Source organism: Corvus brachyrhynchos, unplaced genomic scaffold (assembly GCF_000691975.1).
Source record: "Corvus brachyrhynchos isolate BGI_N302 unplaced genomic scaffold, ASM69197v1 scaffold14, whole genome shotgun sequence".
In the NCBI taxonomy this organism is placed as follows: domain Eukaryota; kingdom Metazoa; phylum Chordata; class Aves; order Passeriformes; family Corvidae; genus Corvus; species Corvus brachyrhynchos.
The window spans coordinates 18,672,686-18,694,150 of record NW_008239110.1 but is presented as its reverse complement, the minus strand read 5'-3'; the positions used below and the strand labels follow the sequence as shown (position 1 = coordinate 18,694,150).

Sequence of the window (21,465 nt, the reverse complement as noted above, 5' to 3'; positions counted from 1 at the left end):
ACATAAGAGAGCAGCTTAGCTGAGCATTAAACACAAAAGTCCTGGGCTTGGTTCTGAGCCAGCCCATCACCTAATTTTGACCTCATTTCCATAATTAGTAAATGAAACTGGCAACAGTTCTTAGACTTAGTAATGATCAGAGAACAGCAAGAACCACCTACTACAGCATGATGTCAAGGCTGGGGTGGGCCTACGTGGCTGTGACTGTACCACAGACTGAACAAAGTGGCTCCTGGACACAAGAGTAGCAGAATGTCCTCCACCCACCCATTGCTCCATCCCCATGTTTCCAGAGCAGACTGGCTACATGCATATGTTGTAGCAGTTGGCCCTGAGTTTGTTTAGGTCTCATGGGTTATGTCTCAGGCATTAAGACATAATGGTTATCTTTTTGTGGGGTAATTTTTTTGAGTTCAAAGTGATCTGGATAACGATAGGATTGCTTTGCATCCCACCCAGACAGTGTTTTTGTGTTCTGACACTGAGGACATGCATGCTATGGCTTGAGGCTAGAGGCCACAAACTACTGCAGAGGACAAAGCCTACTGTGTAACTATGTAAGCCAGGGGAGACAACTCAAAAGCATCATCAAAACTTTTGGGACTGGCCTGCTGAGTGACCTGATTTACTCTGAGAAATCTTGTTGCAGTGATCCAAACAGGGTAAGTGATGTAGACACTTGTATGTGTAGTGCTCAGCTGGATCTCCTCCATTTAGCATAAATCTCTGACAGACACCAGTGTGCCAGGGATCTAAAGCTAAAGCACAGGCTTACAGCAGGAACCTCTCCAGGCTTATAGTCACAGTGAAATGCAGGAAAAACCCTCTAAACTTCACTCACCTTTGAAGTATATCTCTCTTTGCACAAGAAGGTAGACTTTCTCAGAAGACTGTCTGGAGAAAACCCTGGCATGTCTCCTTCCCCATTTCTCTTGATATCTGCCTTGCACTGGAGAGGGGCAATCCAGAAGCCAGATTCTTGCTTGTGATACAGGTGCTTGCTTGTGATACAGATGCAGCAGTGGGTTGTTTGACCAGGGCAATATACTGCTGGGTTACTCACCAGCTGGTGCCAAGCTGCTCCTACGACAGTGTGGCATAAAAAAACTAACTTGAGAATAGTGCTCAATATTTCTGCAGTTGCCTTCCCTTTCTCCCTCCCTGCTTACCTCACCCTTGCCTCAGACTCTTCCACAAAGATCTGCCAGCTCTGAAGCTCTGGTCGATAGATATAAGCAAGTCCTTTCAGCCTGCCTATAATCCATTCTGGCTTATGTTGAGCTGCAGAAAGATCTGCCTTTCTCTCCTTGGCATTTGTTGCTACTTATGCCAAGGGCTGTTGATACAAGTCTGGAGACCAGGCACATAAAAGTTTGGAGCAGAGGGTCAAAAACTGAGGTTCCTTTGTCCTTGATGTGCCTCAGACATCCAATGGAGTGATACGCTGGTTCTGATTTATGTGTATATCAACAACGAATACTCACACCACCCCCCTGGGCCTCCTCCACTTCCCCAGTCTTCTCTGCAGAGTCTCTGGGTGTATTAATTCCAGCTGGGCACACAAGTTCAGAGACCCCCCGTGGAAGGAAAATAGTGAAACAAAAGGAAGAGAGAGACACTTTCAATGCCCCTTTGTTTTGCTGCAGGAAGCTCAGAGACAGCCGTTCAGACTGTCAGAAACTGTAGCAGAAACTACAGGTCACAGAGTGGGCACTTCCTATGAGACGGGAAGCCGCAGCTCCCTGTACACGGGGCTGTGGCGGGATGCAGGCTCCATTCCCTCCTTTGGACTTTTATTGCCGCAGCCGGCGCCGCTGCGGCTCAAAGGCACGACTGCAAGGGGCCAGGCACCCCGCTGCCACAGGAGCTGTTCAAACAGCTCTGTGTTCAGAGCCGTGTGTTGCCATCCTCCAGCACAAGTCTGTGGCTGAGTTATGGAGAGCCACACAATAGCAGGAGCACTGGGAGAACAATCACTGGGTAGCAGAGGCACGTGGCTGAGTATGCATGGATCATGAATGGTGTTCGTATAGCACATTTATGAGGAGAAAAAAGCAGCTGTCAGAAAAACTACCTAAAACTTCTCTTCTTTAATGTATTTAATGAGTTATGTCATACCTTAAATGTCTAGTAAAGTTACCCATGTGAAGGGGTATCTGAGGAGAGTATAACTGCTTTTTAATAAAATTGATTTTAAAAGAAATTTCAACTGTGCCTTCCAGCATTAGTTTGTATGTTATATCCTGTATTTATTACTCTTAGTGTAAAAGTTGTTGTTTACATTTCACGAATGCAATGGAAGCTCTGGATATTTACTCTAATGGTAGGCCATGTGGAAACGCAACAAGCTTAAGGCTCCTCCAAATACTGATGAATTACAATCTAAAAAATCACAGAATCACAGTGTATTCTGAGTTGGAAGAGACCCACAAGGATCAACAAGTCCCACGCTTAAGTGAATGGCCCATATGGGGATTGAAGCCCTCTGTGTGAGAGAGCAAGAGACAGAGACAGAGAGACAGAGACAGAGATAGAGACAGAGACAGAGAGAGAAAATTAGTACACAGAAGAGGAAAATCTATCTCCTGTCAGAAAACTTAACTCAAATATAAAAGTGTACGTAGACTTATGCATGTACACATTCTCTTTCTACTGGGTGAGATGAAGCGAAAGCACAACAGGGTTATGACTCTAATTTATGAGTCCCAACACTCAAAAAGATCAATGCATCCTGAAGACTTTTCTACTCTGTGCTGGCCAGTAAGCATCCTTTGCCATCTGCACATTGCACCAGAATGGCTCTAACTTTTAGGACTGATAGAGGGTGACATGATATTATACCTACCAGCCCTTCAGAGCTTGTTTTGCTGCTGGTGCAACTGTCCATGAGGAATGACTGTGAGATATTTTATTCTCACAGAAGTGCCAAGATGACAATTTGGCTCCATATATCCCAACTCATTTTGATTCAAGTGATATCATCAGTTACAGTCTTGTGATTAAAGCTGTCAATACACTGACATTCATAAATACAATTAATACTCAGAAACCTGGCCTTAATTTTCTATGCCACAATGATTATGCTGTCTTGAGCTCAGGAACCAGATGTGAGACAGTGTTCCTGATTTAGGCTTTTGAATAATCTTTCCAAGACTAAATATGCTAACATTTCAAATAACTAAAAGTGTGAAGCCAAAACATGCAAATTAATACATGAAGAGACCAAATTATGGAAAGACCACAACTTCCCTTATCTATAACCAGCGAGTGTGGTGATGCAACAAAAAGAGAGAGGTGAATGACCTCTGAAAGCCTCTAGGATTTCCAGTTGTTCCAAAATTGTTGAGTTGTTGCACAGCAGATAGAAGCCTGCTTTGATCTTGTGGTTTGTGCTGGGAAGTGTATAACTGTCAGCAAGAAGAAATGTGGCCTAGTGGAGCGCTGAGATTTCTGCACACCAGATACAAATGGAACTGGCATGATTTCCAGGGCTGTGGGAAGAAGACAAAAACAGCATGGAGAGTTATGTAGGGAAATTACAGGAAATTAATTAATTACAGGAGTTATGGAGAGTGATTTTATATGAGGATTCATGTATACATCCTACTGAACTGTGTTTCCAAATGGATGAATACTCATGAAGAAATGTCACCTTTTTTTTCAGTTAAGCTGAGGTGATTGGAACAGCTCATATTATTTTTCATGTAAGTCCATTCAGTTCTTGTTAAACCCAAGGGGTTACTTCATTACACAGTAAAAAAAATACAGATTGTTCAGAATAGCAGCCTAAATTTGTTTCAAGTTTGAGTAGGTTCACTTAAAGAAATAAAAAATGAAAAGCATTTCAGAAAACAATAATTTTAGGAATTGCTTAGAAAAGCTTCCTGCTAAAAAGATTACATCTTTTAAGTTGCTAAAGGATTTCAAATTGGGAAAGATTCAAGTAATTTCTAACTTATCAGAATTTTTCAAGAGCTGTTTTACTTAAAAAAAAAAAATCCACCAAACCACTCCAATAATTTATGGTATTTGGAAAGGACTACACAAGTACATCACTTTGTTTTCATTTTGCCTATAAGCATTATGTTTCTATATCAGTTTTGCATTTATAGAGTTGCAAAGGAGCTGGGGAAATCCAAGTGAATTATTTCACTTACAGAGCAGAAAACACACTGGAAAAATTCCTATGACATATCCAAGCCATCTTCCAGTGTCCAGTCCCTTGTTCTCACTGCTGCAAGGGGCTCCGACAGAAAAGCTTTAAAGGTCACGACCCTACCTTAAAACGACTGTGCTGGGTAGATCATGCTACCCTGCCCACTCCCCTTTGTAGCCATTTATAGCAGGGTCAAATACATTTCAAGTGGTCCCTTAAATTCGCAACTGGTTTCTACTGCCAGACTGTCACAGAGCAGCAGCAGTAGATAGATCAATTTGATTCCAGTCCATTGGACTCAAAGGAGAGTTGGACAGAGTCCATTCACATGATGCTTGCATTTTAAGTGGGATATCTGCATCAATAAGTGATGTTCTGTATTTGCTAAATAGGCTGGATTTCAGCTCAGGTGTTCTGACTGAAGTGTAGTCTGAATTCAGCCCCACCTGGGGTGGGAGGGCTTCAGCACGAAGACTGGCTTTTGGCTTGAATAGACAGTTTCTGCAAGAGATGAGAACTCTGCTCTTCACTGAAGCAGTGGCAGGTCTGATCCAAAGGTCATTGAGGCTGATGGAAGAGCTCCAGATAAATCTAATAGCCCTAGAACAGGCTGTAATTTATACTTTGCTCTCCTTTATTTTTTTTTTTTTGTACAATTTTTAGATATCCACTTTTCTGTATACAGCCACACCTTTCCTATTTCTTATTTCTTGTTTGCATTTGCTTATTTAAGAGCCCTTCACAAGCAAGAGTGAGACAGAGGAGAAGTGACTAGAGTTATTAGTCAGCTTGGGGATATTTCTCAAGTCCTAGAGTGAAAAAAAATTCCTATTTGTATTTGTTGTTCCATACCTCTGATCTATTGTCATCAAGCTGAAATATTTGCTTTATATTGCTAAATAGAAAGATATTCAGAAAGCTTTGCAGTTTGTTAGTCACTGTTTCATGAACTACCTGAACACGAGGAAAGCCAGCTTGTGTTTGCTTGTATTAAAAATGCAGAACATTTTCTTCCAAGGGACTTTTACATGCTAATTAAATGGATATTTCTCTGTTTTCTTCAAATCATTCCAGTGGTTTCTTCATCATCTAGAATGTCTTTCCTTGGACAAACCTAGAAATTTTCCATAGCCTTTTAATCTGCAGAAGTGCTGTTTCTAGGCCTGACAATTGTTTCCCTTATTGATAAAATTAATCAAAGAAAATACAAAAAGCATTAGCCATTTTACCAAAACATGATGAAAAATAGTATATTATTGAAAGATTAGCAGTAACATAGTGTATACCAATGAATTATAGTACACATTTATGACATATTAAATGAAATGTCAAAAAAAGTAATTCAGTTTTGGGGGATTATATTTTGTTGAGCAAGTGCAGAACCAGAGGTGTGAGACTGAAAGCACGGGCAGAGATTCTGTCTTCATCCCTTCTCAGTGACATTATTTGAAGTGTTGGTTGTAGGGCACAGGACAGCAGTGGGTAGAATATTGTGTGGTGGGGGAAAAATGAGATTGACAGAAATGAAAGACTTCAAGATTCAGATGGATGTTTGTGTTCCCTGCTAGCAATTCCTGGTTCCAACCCAACAGTGTGACTCGGCTTAGGTAAGATGGACTGTGGTCTCAGTGACTTTGATCTCTCCTATCTCCTGTGGTCTTACACAACCCTGAGATGAGGAGAAAAAGGGCCTGCTATTATGAAGGGGAGTTACCCCCTACTAATGATGAAAAAAAGTAGAATTTGATAAAATGAGGGATTTTGCTTCAATTCCTGAAATAATTCTTTCTTTGTGGTGGTTGAAGATATGTGCTGCCAAGAAATTGTTTTTCTTTATATGTCTGAGAAATCTTTCAGACTCTAGGTCGTCTGATACTTAGACAACAAAAAGCCAGATGTAGCTTCGATTAAAGCAGAATTTCCACTGATAACATTTAAAACTAAAGAAAAATGACCACTATTTGCACAACTCTTTCAATTTCTGAAGGAAATCAGAGTGCTTTTCTATCATAAGGAACCAATCTTATGACAAAAGGGCAATCCTTACAGAGGGGTTTTGTTTAAAGCCGGTTTCCTCAAACAGGTGTAAAAGACATCAGCGTTGTGACTACCTTTTGTCCTTATGTTCTAATATATATGTACTTTTTAGTTAGTTTGAAAAAAAATGGTTTCAAAGGGAAGCAACTTTTAATTATATTTAACATTTGCATCAGTTTAATGGACAGTATGTCTCTTACTCTTGTTTAAGTGCTACTAAGTGAATATGCATGGATACTCCTTTCATAGGCAGAACTGCAGTCATCTGTCAACAGTTGTTCAATGAGGAGGGCATAAAATCTTTTTTTGAGCGTAGCTATTAAATTTTTAAACTTTTTATTCCCAATCTAATGAAAACATATTTTGAAATCTATGTCTGTTTTCTCATTATTCCCACTGGCAGGCTTAGCATTGAATAATTCAGCAGACTGAGTAGCCTATGCCAAGTATAACCTCAAATCCCCAGACTTACTAAACTCAATTTCAAGTTTCTCACTTTAAGCAATACATTTAATAAATTATGTATTTTCCTTTCAAATATGCATTTTCCAATGGATTGCAAGTAGCTGAGACACCATCCCTTGATACTATTCATTTTCATATTAAAGGAAGAAAAAAGCTGAATATGGTGTAAATATTCCCCTAACCTCACTGTTAGCCTTACTGTTGGCTTTGCTGTTTTGGTTTGGGTTTTTTTTGTCAGTGAAATCTAACCCTGGGAAAATGTGACCATACAGAAAAATTATTCTGAGTTCCTGTCATCTGTACTAGATACTATTGCATGAAGAAAATGAGAGGTAAACATCTAATTAAGTGTATAATCATCTCCTTGTGTAATTTGCCAAAGATATAATTTATTCTAAAATTACTGAGAAAAGTAGAGAAGAAGGAAGAATCAACACAGCCTGGTAATTAGGTATGTGTCCTCTGGCATGTGGCCTGTCATATTTTAGACCAAAAGTGGATCTGAGCTGCACATTTTTGATGCAGATCTTGACTGATTACGATCTGTCCAAAACTCAGGGTGTTTGGCTTACGGTGTTGGCAGAACCCAGCGGAAAGGGTACAGCTGTGTCCTGCATCGCAATCAGATTCCTACATCTGCAAACACTTATGGGATTTCAGATTGAATTTTAGCTTTATCACGCTCTCACGGATACATACCACAGAAAGCAATTAAGATGTTGGGAAATCTAAGTGATTGTAAAGCTTCAGGGTTCGTTAAAACTGCTTTGTTATCCTCTTCAGGAGAAGGAAACATGGGGAAAAATAAAACCATAAAGAGCTACTATGACCTCTTCTGACCTCTCATCTTTTGCCTCTGAAAGAGCAATATAAGAAAGATATTAAGTTATTAAAGAGCCTCCAAAGGAGGGCAACGAAGACAGTAAAGGGCCTTGAGGGGAAGCTGTATGAGGAGCAGCTGAGGTCACTTAGTCTGTTCAGTCTGGAGAAGAGACTGAGGGGAGACCTCATTGCAGTCACAACTTCCTTGTGAGGGGAAGAGGAGGCGCAGGCATTGATCTCTTCTCTGTGGTGACCAGGACCCGAGGAAATGGCCTGCAGTTGTGTCAGGGGAGGTTTAGGTTGGATATTAGAGAAAGGTTTTTCACTCAGAGAGGGGTTGGGCACTGGAACAGGCTCCCCAGGGAAGTGGTCACAGCACCAAGCCTGACAGAGTTCAAGAAGTGTTTGGACAATGCTCTCAGGCACATGGTGTGACTCTTTGGGATGGTCCTGGGTGGGGCTGGGGGTTGGACTCGGTGATCCTTGTCAGTCCCTTCCAACTCAGGATATTCTATGATTCTGTAATTCTGTGATACAAGTGACTGTGTGAGTAACAGGCAGATGCCCTTGTGGGTGGATCAATTCGTCGCCATTCGCACCACAAGTGGAAGTAGAGCAGTGATCTAATCTACAGAAGCTTTTATCAAACAGCTTGCCTTAGTCTTCTCTACTGAGCTTTCTGCTTTAGCCCCTTGCCAAATTAACTTTGAAGGTATAACTTGACATTCTAGACCCTGCCCAGTGTCTGCAAAGGAGTTGTTTTCCACTTTGAAATGCTCTAGCAGTGGGAGTCAAGGGCAACAACATTTTGACATCATTAAATAAATAACACCTTGTTCTTCGTTAGAATAATCCTCAGATAAACAAAGATCTGTTCATTATGCTGTGTGCTTGGTGGTCATATCTACAGAATGAGTAGAAATGATAACAGCTGGCTTGATGTTCTACAGGAGACATGTTCTCTCACTTATTCTGAGCACTAGTTACTATGCAACACAGCAAGATCACTGACAAGGCAAAACACTACCCTGCATCTACCCTAAATCTCTGTGGTGAGAAATGACCCCCAGTGAGATTACTAGGACCACTTGTACAGGAGACACCTTTTGAAAGGACAAGAGATCATTGTCTTGACAAATGAGAGAAGAGGTTTTGGAATCTGTCTCTTGAGGGAATGTGATTGGAAATGTGCCTTTGGCAAAGGTGATAAAAGAAATCTAGAAACAGTAAAAACTAGAGAAACAGTCAGAAGGTCTCCAAGGGGGAAAATATTCTCTAAAAACAGAAAGACCAAAGCTGCATTATATCAGCTATTTGACAGATTGGCTGGATGTTGCATCTGGAAAATATTGTAGGAATTTGCACAAAAGCTTTAAGTTTCCTTGAAAGCCATTTTTATTTTAGACTCTCGCTTTCGGTTTGCTTTACAGCACTAACAATTACAACTTTGTCCCATCTGAAGGAAAAAAAAAAAAAAAAAAAAAAAAAGAAAACTCTTCATTGTCCTTTGTCTTTATTTTTAACTTTCAGGTACATTTGAGAAACACTTTATGTGGTAATGGGAGATAAGTGGCCACTTATCTTTTCTGAGAAGAGCCACTTGAGTTGACTCAGCTGATTCAGTCCTGTGGTGTTTAATGAAATATGAAAGAAATCTAGCACAACCATTATAATTTGCTGCTTGTTTGGAAATAGCTGCTGTCTTTCTTAAGTCTCTCTATAGTATCATAAGACCTTCTCTACTCTCTAGAGAAATATGTTTCTAAGATCATATAAACTGAAAAACAAAAGACTGCATGAACCCCATTTTGGAGGAGGAAACCCTGTATCTGGAATAACAAACATTTTCATAACCTCAAGACAGGCAATATTCAGAAATAGAAAAAGACAATAGAAGAAGAAAGGGGAAAAAGGGATCAGAAGCCACTGAGGTTTTTACTGCCTACATATAGCGACATGGGTCTTCATTCCACAAGTCCTCCTCTGTCCTTTTTTTTTAATCTATTTGTTATCAAAGCTGAAATAACTACTAAACCTTCCAGAAGAAGTGGCTGGTAAACAGCTCTGTGGGGGTGCTGATCTGAACAAATCCTCCCCTCATGGGCCCCTGATGCAAGTCATTATGTCCGCAGGGCAGGGTGCCTGTGAGACTTCTGAAATCTCATTAAAAATGTTATCTGTTCCTCCTACTTCTTATCAATCAATATGTGATTTTTATTGCTTTCAGAAGTAGCTGTCACATAAAAGAAAATACAGTTTTTTCCAGGCTGCTGTACTGTTCAGATAGACTAATAAATACACATTTTAGTTGCCAGACCTGATGCACCAAACAATATATGAAAAGTAAAGTAGTAGAGGATAAACAAAACCACATGCATCCTCATCTCTGGAGACATTGTTAGAGCATTGCTCTGGCTTGGCCTTGAGACTAAATAGGGCTCTTTCAATCAAGCAAACAAACTGCAGCTAAAGAATCCACTGCAACTAAGACAACACTAATTACTTGATCATAAAATGTTAAAAAGGAAATAGGCAAGGTGAAAAGGGGGGAAAAAGGTAAACAAATAACATGCTGATCTGCTGCATTTCTCTTTTGCATACCTCCAGAGCTACATGAAGCCATTGAGGAAACTGCTGGCATGTGGAGCAGGAGCATTTGTTACACATCCAACCATTTACTTGAATTTACCTTTCAAATTCAGAGAGCAGCCTAGCTAATCAACAGAGATAACTATATACAATTAGCTCTCAGGACTTGGTGCATGTTGCTATGAAGTCTGAACGTGTAGACATAGATGAACTACACATTTCGATTTCCCAAAGGAGAGGACTTGAGAAAAGCTTTAAAATCCTCTCCATTATCTCTGCTACAACTCAGCTGAGCACCAGGAGCCAGCCTGCATCTGCCTCCCCCACTCCTGCAGCACTGCACCTTCCTTCCAGCAGCTTCGGAGCCACTGGGAAATTGCAACAGTGGGGAATGCCTCTGTTTTTGCCCGTCCCCAGGGTGTGAGCCAGGATGCACTCCCTGATCTAGAGGGTCTGGCATGGAGGCATCATCTCACTGGGAGGAGTCAGTTCCCTCCTGTTCTCCCCTTTTTGGGAGCCGTGCCTGTTGTTGGAGCTGCCTGAGCCCCCAGTCATGCCAGGATACTGGCACTGTGAGAGGGCTGCAAATGTTAGAGTGGGCAAGTGAGAAGCTGAGCACATCATGACTTCCCTGAGGCAATAAAAACACACAACATGAGCATCACCAGCCCCTGAGACTGCAGAGAGTCTCTCCCTCCAGAGAGTCTCTTCCCCTTCCAAACTCAGAGATTGGAAACCTGGGGGTGTGGAAGAAGCTAGAGAGTGCACAACAGCCTAATTAATGTAATCATTGAGCTTTAGTTAATATATAAATACATAAGTTATTGGTCCAAGGAAGATGTGCAAACAGTTTAAATCCAATTGAAAGAGAAAGTAAGAATTATAATCTGACCCTCTTGTCTCCACAGTTTGAGGGAAGCAAGGAAAGACGGGGGAAGGTGGAGGATTGTGCAGAAGTGTGTGGAGAGGCCTTAACCTGCAGAAGCTAGAAGATACAGGATTGTGTGGCAGAAATAATAAATTTCTGGTTTTAACTCACACATGATTTGAAAGAAATAACTGTAAGGGCAGAGACACGTAGGAAAAAAGAAAAGGGCCAGCAGGAGGATTTCAGAAGGAGGCAAGCAAAGGGAGCATGTCCCCAAGCCAGGGAGAAGGAGCAGTGTGCCCAGCACGTGTGGAAAGCTGCACATGCATGGGGGACAGATACTGCAAAGGGAAAAACCGCTCCCCAGGCCAAGTGTTGGAGATATGAGCAGTCCTGTTGACAGGCAATTGAAGAGGAGCCAGTGCTTATCTTCCCCACTTAGACTACTGCGACTTCGTTTGTTACGCTTTGACTTCCTTTTTGAACCTTTGCATCTGTTTGTTTTCTCCTCCTGTGTGCCAAGTGTATAGTGACATTTTACACAATGCTGTTCTCCACTGGGAAAATGCCTGAGGAGCCTTGCACAGAGCCCAGGCTCAGTTCTGGCATGTCCATAGGTGCTGATACCTGGGTCATGCCTTATTTGGGGCTCTTTCAGCCCAGGACAGTCACTTTGCTCCACGAAAACATAATAACGTCAGATTTTATGGTACTATGGGAATAGCAATCCAGATGTTTCAGGAGCTGCTTGAAATTTTTAGGCATTTCATAAAACAACTGGATAAAAACCAAGCAAGAAGACTTGTCCGTTCACTGAAAGTCTGTTACTTTTACTCATTATGCTAACCGGATGACTGAAAGATTACTGCAAAATAATGAAAATTGTAGTCATTTTTCAAAATGACTGATTTCACTTGCAACTCATCCAGATGTGCTGAGAATATAAAATTGCATAGGGACTGTTTCAGCAATAGTGAGCTGTATGAAACACAAATTGTTGTCACAGTCTCTCCTCTTACACAATGAATTAGACTGAAATAATAGCTGAAAACAACTAAAAAGCAGACAGCACATCAGTGCCTTTTTTCTCATCTTGGACTGGCTCAACATTTGACTTCACATTTTGAAGGAATTTTTATGGTACTCTAGATCTGCTATGACACAGAAAGCTGTTGCTGAAGTGTCCTGAAACTCCCTCTGAACTCTCAGGTCAAACCTCAGAAGGTTGGGAACAGCCAAAAGCATGGAGGGAGTGGGGGGTGGGGGAAGAAATGGGGAAAGAAAGTGTTTCTAGTGTGCAGCATTCTGCTTCAGAAGATGTAAAACTGTAAGATACTAAATTATTCTTCACTCTGTAGCTTGTGAGGAAGAAGAAAAGCCCACTCTCAGCTGGCTTTCTTCTCACTGAAGGAGCACAACAGGAGGGGTTTTTGTGTCCCCTGCACTTTCTTCAGCCATTTCCCCCTCTGCACTCTACCACCATTCTACTCCAGCCCTCCTGGCTCAGCAGCTGGGTGAGATAAAAGGTTTACCTTGCAGTAAGCAAAAGCTTGTCTGCTACTCCCCAGTGGGCCAGGCTTTGTCTCAAGAACTTGCACGTTACTGCAATGGATAAAAAAAGCAAAGAAATTCATGAAAATAATTGAAGAAGGGACTTACGTAGCAGTCAAGTACACATTATAAAAGGAAGTACTTGGATAAATATTTAAGTAAAGCTCAGAACTCCTGCTCACCTCCTGTCAAATCCTGAAAGTAACTAAGCTCCTTGACAGGCTTGCTAGTCTGGTTTTCTAAGGAAAAAGTCCATGAGCTTGAACTTTGACTATGATGTCGCCTCATCATAGCTTTTGAACCCTTGGGAGAATTCACATCATGCTCAGAAGATGACTGGAGTCTCAAAGATAGTTGTGTTCCTATGGGTTTTGGGAAAAACTGAAGACAATGTAACACTCAATCCCAATAGAAAGCCACAGGCAAGAGGCTTAGGTACTCAAAACATCTGCGATGATTTGATAGTTATCACCAGTTCACGTGGGAATCCCAGCTCTACACTACAGTTCTTGCTCAGCTAAATCCCGTCCTGTATATTCTTCCACCACATCCTCTGGTGATGATCCAGCCTCCAAATATTTTCAGAATATACCTTGGACAACAACAGATTAACAAACTCCTTCTTAGGACAGCTGTGATGTTTATCAAGAAGTATGGCCAAATGAGGACTGGTGCCATAGCCCACTTTTAATCAATCACACTAGCTCAGTATCACCACCTTTGCCCAGCAAGTGATGGACAAGCAGGGATGCATTTTAGGAAGTGGTTTGGTTTCCAGACTTTCCTATTAGTTGGTTTTAAGTGGCAGTTCATTGAACAAATGTCAGTGATATAACGAAAGTCCTAGGAGACTGGAGGAAACTCCTCTCCTTGCTGACTGCCTTGAAGGCCACTTTGAAGCAGCCATTTGTCAGAGACCGAGAGTGATACCACAAACAGTCAGCTTGGTGAAATAACATAAAGCTGGAGTCACTAGGAGAGTGTCAGAAACCAGCATCTCAGCTGGCTATTGTAGTCCCACTGTTTCTATGGCTTAATGTCAGCTGAAAAGGAGGTTCTTGGTGATGTAGAAATGGCCAATGTTCATTTCTTTTCATATTCTTGGTAGAAAGGTCAGGCAGAGCTCTTGAAGCCTGGCCTTGAAATTTTTACAGTGACGTTCTGGCAAGTGGCAATTTCATTACTAACCAATATTGTTTTATTAGCTGTTGTGTTATTAGAGAGACACACAACATACATTATACCTTTGTACATAGATTTAGCATAGAAACAGACAGCTTTAAATAGAAAATTTTCTGTGTTTTTTTATAAATGGAAACATTAATTACATACCTCCATACTCTGTCTGTTGCTCTGACATTAAGGTCAGAGACAGCTTTGAAAGCATGTAAAGTACACTAAGAATTTTCCCAGACAGATTAGGTATATACTTAAATTTTATAAACCTACTCTTAACCTTCTTTTTCAAATACCCTTTTCCAGGAGCTCAATTACCGCATGAACAATAGTTTGATTATAACTGCTGTAACACAAAGACCTGCGTTACATCTTGGTTTTGTGTTGCTTTCAGAGAGCTCTAGAGTAGACAATAATTTGATTCAGCACCTCAGGGGCAAATTTTGTCAAGTGACTAGGAAGATGCTTCTAAATGCACTCACTCACTCACCACAGAACTGTATGTATGGCATGATTTTTTAAAAAACAAGTATCCCTCTTTCTGACAGGCCATGTTCTCTGGCAGGGAACAAAACTACCTGCTGTGTAGAAAAATAGGAGGGTGTCTACAGGCAAGCCTGACCTTTCTGCATCATCTCCTTCACAGCAAAAGCCCTAAACAACAGGTTTCTGAGGCCCTCTGAAAAACAAAGTGTGGTTTTGCTGACATTCTGACTTATCCTGGTTGTTCCCAGACTGTGCTTTTGTTGGGTTTGCATTGCAGTGGACTAGGAACAAAAGAGGAAGCTTTAATTCACTGGTCCCCCTCCTGCTGCATAGAATTACAGGTTAATGAGATGCTATCTGTAACACCCTGGAAAGGCCCTCCTGCCGGTGTTACATTTACTTATGTAAGCAAGTGCCCACTCCAGATACATTGGAAAAGGATTAAATATTGCTTAAGACAAATAGCTTATTTGCAAAGGGTGTAATGGAGATAAATACTGTCTCAACAGAATTAAAACCTGTCAAGCGTGACTTTAGGTCAGTATTTTTTTATGCTATTTTTGCGATCCTTGTACTTCTGCATTCCCTCTGACATAGTAAGCCATGTCTACACTGCTGGAGAGGGAGACACAGAAAGGCCACAGATGCATGGCTAGTCATCTTAGGAGCCTGATAAACCAGCCTGTCTGAACTCTCTGCTAATGTGACTGCTTTTCAGTTGTTTTGTAGGTTAAAGAACTTCAATGCAAAGTTCACTCCAAAATCTTTTGATTGTATCACTGCCTGTGCTGTCAGCACAACCCAGTGTACAATCCAGATTTTGCTCCTAAATGGAGCAGAACTGATCCTCTGAGGCCATGGCTAAGAGATGAAAGCAGATATCATGTCACAGCAATACACAAAGATTATATTAAATGCGTGCAATTTAATAGTAGAAAACTTGCCATGGGAAAATAACAAAAAAGAAAAAGTTACATTTTATGCATGCTGCATTTCCAGTAGTAGATATCTGAATTTTGCATGCAGTTTCCCAAGAGGCTGTCATGCATCACCTTCAAGATCAAATTTCTCATCTGTATATACTACACAAATTTGGACACAACCGTCACACCGTCATTTGATTCAGCCATTCTTATGACCTGGAAAAGTACAAACAAAGGAGGACATGTAAAATTAGTTGTAGTCTCAGCAAAACATAGTTTCAATAACTCTACTTAATTGTTCTGGAACCACATGAACGATATTTTACGGCCTACCTTAGAGACTGACTGTCTGCATAATCTGATGATCTAACGTGCTGATGTTGTAAAATTTGTGGCATTTTTGTTTCGTGCTCTTTCTCATTGGTTGCTTGACCATATAATTGTGGGTATTCATCTTGCAGTTGACTAGGACATCATAGTCCTAGTTTGGACTTGGAAGGGTTTGGCAATGGTTTGGCTTGGAAGGGACCTTAAAGATCATCTAGTTCCAAACCCCCTGCCACTAGACCATGTTGCTCGAAGCCCCATCCTTGAACACTTCCAAGTGCCTCACCACCCTCATATTGAAGAAATTTCCCCATTTGTCATGGTAAACTGAAAATTTGAAACTCTCTTCACTGCCTCTCCATCACTGTGAACAATTTTTCAAGAGTCTCTAATGAGTATTTGGGGTGGCAGTGACTGCTAACAAACCTACTCATCTATCTATTGATTTGCAAAGGATTATGCTCATTCTGTGAAAAATATGACCATTTCAAATTTTATTTTTCAGCCCCAAAATGACAAAATATGGCCCACAGAATATCAAAAGTGCCTTGCAAAATTGCTTTGTCAGAATGTTTCATTTTGACTCCTTGTTCATACACAGGTCCATCAGATACTGCACAAGTATGTTTATGAAATCCTAGAGAAAGGGTCCAACAGTTATTTACATTCCTGTGAAATGTTTTGATTTCCTTAAATCTCTGCTTCCTAACACAGTAGTTTTCTAACAGAAAGTTTTCAACAACTTTTACTCTTGATTCCCAAACATTCTTTATCAATGTCTGTTGAACTTTTTACTCTTATACTTCTTTAAAAATCCCATTATTTTTCTTAGTCTAGTGCTTGGTCATATTTTAGGATGTTTTTCTAGTTGACATGGCTTATCAAATGAAATATTGTGAAAAAATGTTATTCAAGCTTGTCTGTACCTTAGGATTTCTAATCCTCTTAGTTAACGAGTGCACTGCACTTTCTTTCTCTAAACCTCTCTCACCCTTTGTTTGGAAGCAAGGCAATAGTGCTATTTTTTTTAAGGATTAGAAATTCATCTCATAAGTGCGTATACTTGTCAGTTAATTACCTGTTGATGCCAACAAGAGCCAGTTCTAGCAATGTTTGGTCAGAAAGTTGCATATTAGAGTGAACAGGGCAAAATAAAGCATATTTCTGCTGTTCTGTGGTCTTTGATTTGTCCAACCTTTGCTTTCAATATTTTCCAAAAACAAGTCATGGTTATTATGTAAAGACCAGACTTGGCTCTTTGATAAATAGGTTGGAGCTTGTTTTTTCGTTTCCTGCTCCTGCACTGTAATTTATAATTGAATTGAAGGAAGGTTTGCCAAACAGCAGTCACATGGAGAAGATTTGCATGCTTCAGCTGATCTTTGGGTCTAGCAGGTTCTCAGAGGTGTTGAACTGTCTGTGCAAGCATGACTAAGAGAGATAAAACTTGCATTGCTGTAATCCCTCCCCCAAAAGATGGGCACACAGTGTGGCTCTTGCATCCCCTGTGAGAAGTTTCCTCCTTAAGAGTTTCTGAGTTTCAGCCCTGAAGTGGCCCATTGTCCCCTGGCACAACACCACATACATCTGGGAAGTAGGGGGTGGGTCTGCAGGGTAGCAGGATCCCCTCCCTGTGTGCATCCACAGTACCTGCAGTACTGGTCTTTCCCTGTGGCCTGCTGCACTGGCTGCATGGGACCAGTGAGAAGCTCCTGATGCTCTGCTGGCACCACCAAGTTTCATCAGCTGCAGCAGGACACAAGGAGACAGAATTTAAAGTCTCTATGGTTGTTGTTAGAAATTAAACATGGGAATTTCTCAATGCCAGTTACTTCTGGGCAGAATACAACCCTGGCAAAAGCAGGGAGGAAAAGCCTCTCTCAGTCCTCAAATAAATTGTTGTTCCACTCATGAGGGCACATAAGAACCACCCTTTCTAAATCTTCCAATCTGAATGAATTTAGAATAAAATTAATTCAAGATTCCTTACCTCCTCCACAACTTTATGCAGCTTTGTTCCTTCTTTGTGTTTAGCTACCATTTATATTATGTCCTCATACACTTTGCTTTTGAGAGTGATGACACTGGAATGTTTGGAGCCGACAGAGCTACAAGGAATTGTTTTGCCAGAAAGTGCTTTCAGGGAGAATGGAAACTATTTGTGAAGTTGGATCTAAATCAGTAAATGGTTTCAAGAAAGCAAGCAGTTTGCATTTGAATCAATCAGCTGAAGTCTAAGAGTTGTGTTACACAATTTTTTAAAAAAAAAAAAAAAAAAAAAAAAATTGAAACATGTTTATGGATACATTTTCCAAGAATTTCAGCTTCTGGTTTTGAAACAGATCTGATTTTACTCAGGTTAAAGTATCTCCCAAAAGAAAAACTTAAATATTTCATTTTCAATTGATCAGTGTTTTAACTTAGCAGACAATGATGTCAGGCAGCAATATAATTTAAAAAAAAAAAGTCCAGTGTGAACAGCCTGAACCACTTGGGATTTTTCAGTCTTAGTTTGGCTTCCTGGAGAAATGCAAGGATTACTGTGTGCCCCTTGACTAATCACCATCAACATTATTTGTGATCACTGTCTGACTTGAAATTCTCGTCTGGACTGCAGGTATGCTGCAAAGATACTTAACTTTATGCAAATTTCATAAATAATGGGAGATGAAAAAGAGACTTAAGCTCATTACAACAGAAGATAGATCAGAAAGGAGGAGTAAGCATCAGGATGACCTCAACTAAAACCCCATTTTGGGCACCTGCATAGATTTAATAAGGCAGCAAAGATGAGAGCTGTAAGACCTGCCCTTCATGAGTTGCCCTGCCTCCTGCTGCAATATGGCATCCATACATTAATACCATCCACACCCTTTACATGCTCCTCACCTGCTTTTTGTACAAGATACCAAACAATGTGCTTTGCTTCCTCCAGCACAGCAAGTAAGTATCACTCCATGGAGTATTGTGATTTACAGATGATGGAAAGCATGCCATATAGAACAGGAACTGAGATAGATCCTTGATTCCCCTGTACTGATGCTCCCAAAACCATTTACTGTGCTTCCTTAGTTAGATTTTTATTAATTCAAGACAATCTGGTTCAGCTACTAGGAGGAAAGGATGATTTGCTTGTATGTGTTGGTGAAAAGACAGAAATGAATAGAATTCTTTTAAAATGTCAGTCATCATCAAAGCAAAATCCAGACAGAGAGCTTTTGATGACTTTCCCAAAACCCTGGTCTTCAAACAGCTCTGGAGTCCACATCATACCTCCACATCAATCCTCCATGTCAAGCAAGAGTTGAGGCTATTGTTTTGGCTGCATAAAAAGAAGAAGTAACCACATGGCACTCCATACTTGCATGGGAGTGTGGCCACGTTTGCTTTCGTGACGGAAAACTGCTTTCCTAATCAGCACAACCATTTCTATCATGGAACCATTGTGCTATTTTCCATTCAAAGGAATCAAGTCACACTGATTCTTTTCTAACAGCTTAAAGATCAGCAGAAACAATGAAGAGAATTGACCTTACGTAATCCTAAACTGATGCCTGGGATTGAACTCTTGCCCAGTGCTCTCATGCCAACTTCACCAAAACAAGCTCTTTCAGGAGGCTACACTTCTATCCTTTTTCCAGATGTAGTTTTGAGGCAGGTGACAGTGACTCAAGAAGGGGGAGGGGGAGGAGCCACTAGAATTTTATTGAAATGCCTTTTGCAGCTCTTGGGTTATGCATGATTTTATTATTATTCTGTATTTATTAATGGTTTAAATAAAAGGACAAAATGCCCTTCCTTTAATTTGGGTGATATTAGGCAGGAAGAGTAATTCTTTATATCATGTTCAGTGGAAATATGTTCACAAATAATCCGTGCTCTTTAGCCTTGGGCTGTTACCACATTTCAAATTCTTTGTTGGCATGGATTAACCAACAAAACTACACCCATAAGCCCTTCTCTCTCATAGTGGCAGGTAGATTTAGCTTTGTCAATATGAAGGAATATTTGCTGAAGCTTTGTGGCTCGCCTGTGTTTGTTAAAAATTATTCTTATGTCCATATTCCTAATCAGGTGTTGAGAATTCTGTGAAGGGCTAGGTTTGGGTTGAGTTAAATACCAGTGAACTTTTGTATTGTGTGGATGGAGACATCCCCATCACATTCATTCACCAGAGAACAGTGAACTGCAACCATGTGCAGTTTGACTGCCATGAGAAGAAATTTTATTTGTGAGTAGAGCTGGATGTCTTGTGGAAAAATCATTCTCAACATGCTCTATGAAAATTGAATAATTTCTTAGTTTATTGTGATCTATCACTATTTTTTTTCTACTATCAACATACCTGCAGAGAATCTAAACTTTTATTTGGATGGAATTGCCATTATTTAGGCTGCACTTATTGTATCTACAAATGTGGAAGTTCACTGTGTTTGCTGCTGTACAAGCAGAATAGAAGGACAATGAATTTACGACCTGTTGTGTTGGGTTTTCGTGGCCAGGCTTTGGTAGCAGGGGGGCTGCAGGGTGGCTTCTGTGAGAAGCTGCCAGAAGCTTCCTCCATGTCCAGCAGAGACAATGGAGATGGCTCCAAGACAGACACGCCGCTGGCCAAGGCTGGGCCAATCAGAAATTGTGGGAATGTCTCTGGGATAACAGAAGTAAAAAAAGAAGTAAAAAAAAGATTATTGGTCAGATGTAATTGCAGCCAGTGAAGAGCCATGAGAATATGGGAGAGGAACAGCTATTCAGACCCCAAGGTCAGTGGAGAAGGAGTGGGAGAAGGTGCTTCAGGTACTGGAGCTGAGATTCCTTTGCAGCCTGTGGTGAAGACCATGGTCAAGCAGCTGTGCTCCTGTAGCCCCTGGAGGATCACAGGGATGCTCATCTCTGCAGCCCATGGAGCACGTCAATGCCTAGACAAGGCTGTGAACCCACGGGAGGCCCGTGCTGGAGCAGGGTCCTGGCAGGGGCCTGCAGACCCATGCAAAGAGGAGCCCACACTGGAGCAGGTTTCCTGGTAGGATTTGTGACCCTGCGGGGGATCCATGTTGGAGCAGCCTGTCCTCAAAGGACTCTACCCTATGGAAGAGTGACCCAAATTGGAGCAGTTTGTGGAGGATGGTTTCTCAAAGGATGGGCTCACATTGGAGAAGTTCTTGGAGAACTGTGAAGCAGTTGTGTGACGAACTGACCATAACCCCCAATCCCCATGTGCCTGCACAGCAGGTGGGGAGGAGGTAGGGCTGAGAGTTTTTAAGGTCTTTCTTTCTTCTCATTATCCTGTTCTGATTTGTTAGTAATATATTCAATTAATATCACCAAGTTGAATCTGTTTTGCCCATGACAGCATTTGGTGTGTGATCTCTCCTGGTTCTTATCTCAATTCATGAACCTTTGTTATATTTTCTCTCCCCTGTTCAGCTAACTGTGAGTATCCAGATGCTTCTATACCAACTGAGAAAAGTGAGCAAGTCCACCTTGGCTTTCTTGCTGTTCTTCATCAGGTTTTGCAGCTCTCCTACTTTTCACCAATCAGTGTGAAATATGAAGCACAGCAAAAGAAAACAAGTGAGACATTCTACTGTGTGCTTCATAAGCTCTCTGGTAAGAAACGTGGCAGGCAGGAAAAGAGCCAGGGTCTTGGCAGAGCTCAGGTGGTCTGAAGGAGCAAAAGCCTGGCTCAGCCAGGAATTCCTGCAAGATCAGCTGGACCCTGCAGAAGAGTATGGAGAAGTGGCTCCTGCTCCAGGCCAGCTCTCTGTCCTACTCCCTGTTGCAAACTGTACTGTAGGAGATGGTGTGAACACGTGAAGAATTTGAAGGGCAGTAGTTCACAACTGCTGCACTCTACAGACAGGATATCTTTATCACAAACATGGTGTGTGCAATATTAGTCCCTCCTCAGTTCTGTCCGTTGCATAAGACAAATGGGCTGCTGGTGTGTGCTCCAAGGTGTCAGCAGCTGTCAGCATCCTAAAGATCCCCCTCTGCATGATGCAGGCTGTCAGCAGAAGACAATCTGGTCAGGTGTTCTTTTTTCTAAGAATCAACACTTTTCCCTA

General features: G+C 41.2%; 1 long non-coding RNA gene across 1 annotated transcript in view; it reads right to left on the bottom strand.

Moving 5' to 3' along the window:
- The window catches only part of LOC108448022, a 91,985-nt gene that overhangs the window by 15,252 nt on the left and 55,268 nt on the right, over positions 1–21,465 (bottom strand). Inside the window, exons 5-7 of the long non-coding RNA XR_001863796.1 lie at positions 15,126–15,289; positions 12,470–12,539; positions 842–1,083 (exon numbers count right to left, since the gene is read on the bottom strand). This is a non-coding gene — a long non-coding RNA (uncharacterized LOC108448022). The remainder of the gene's footprint in view (positions 1–841; positions 1,084–12,469; positions 12,540–15,125; positions 15,290–21,465) is intronic.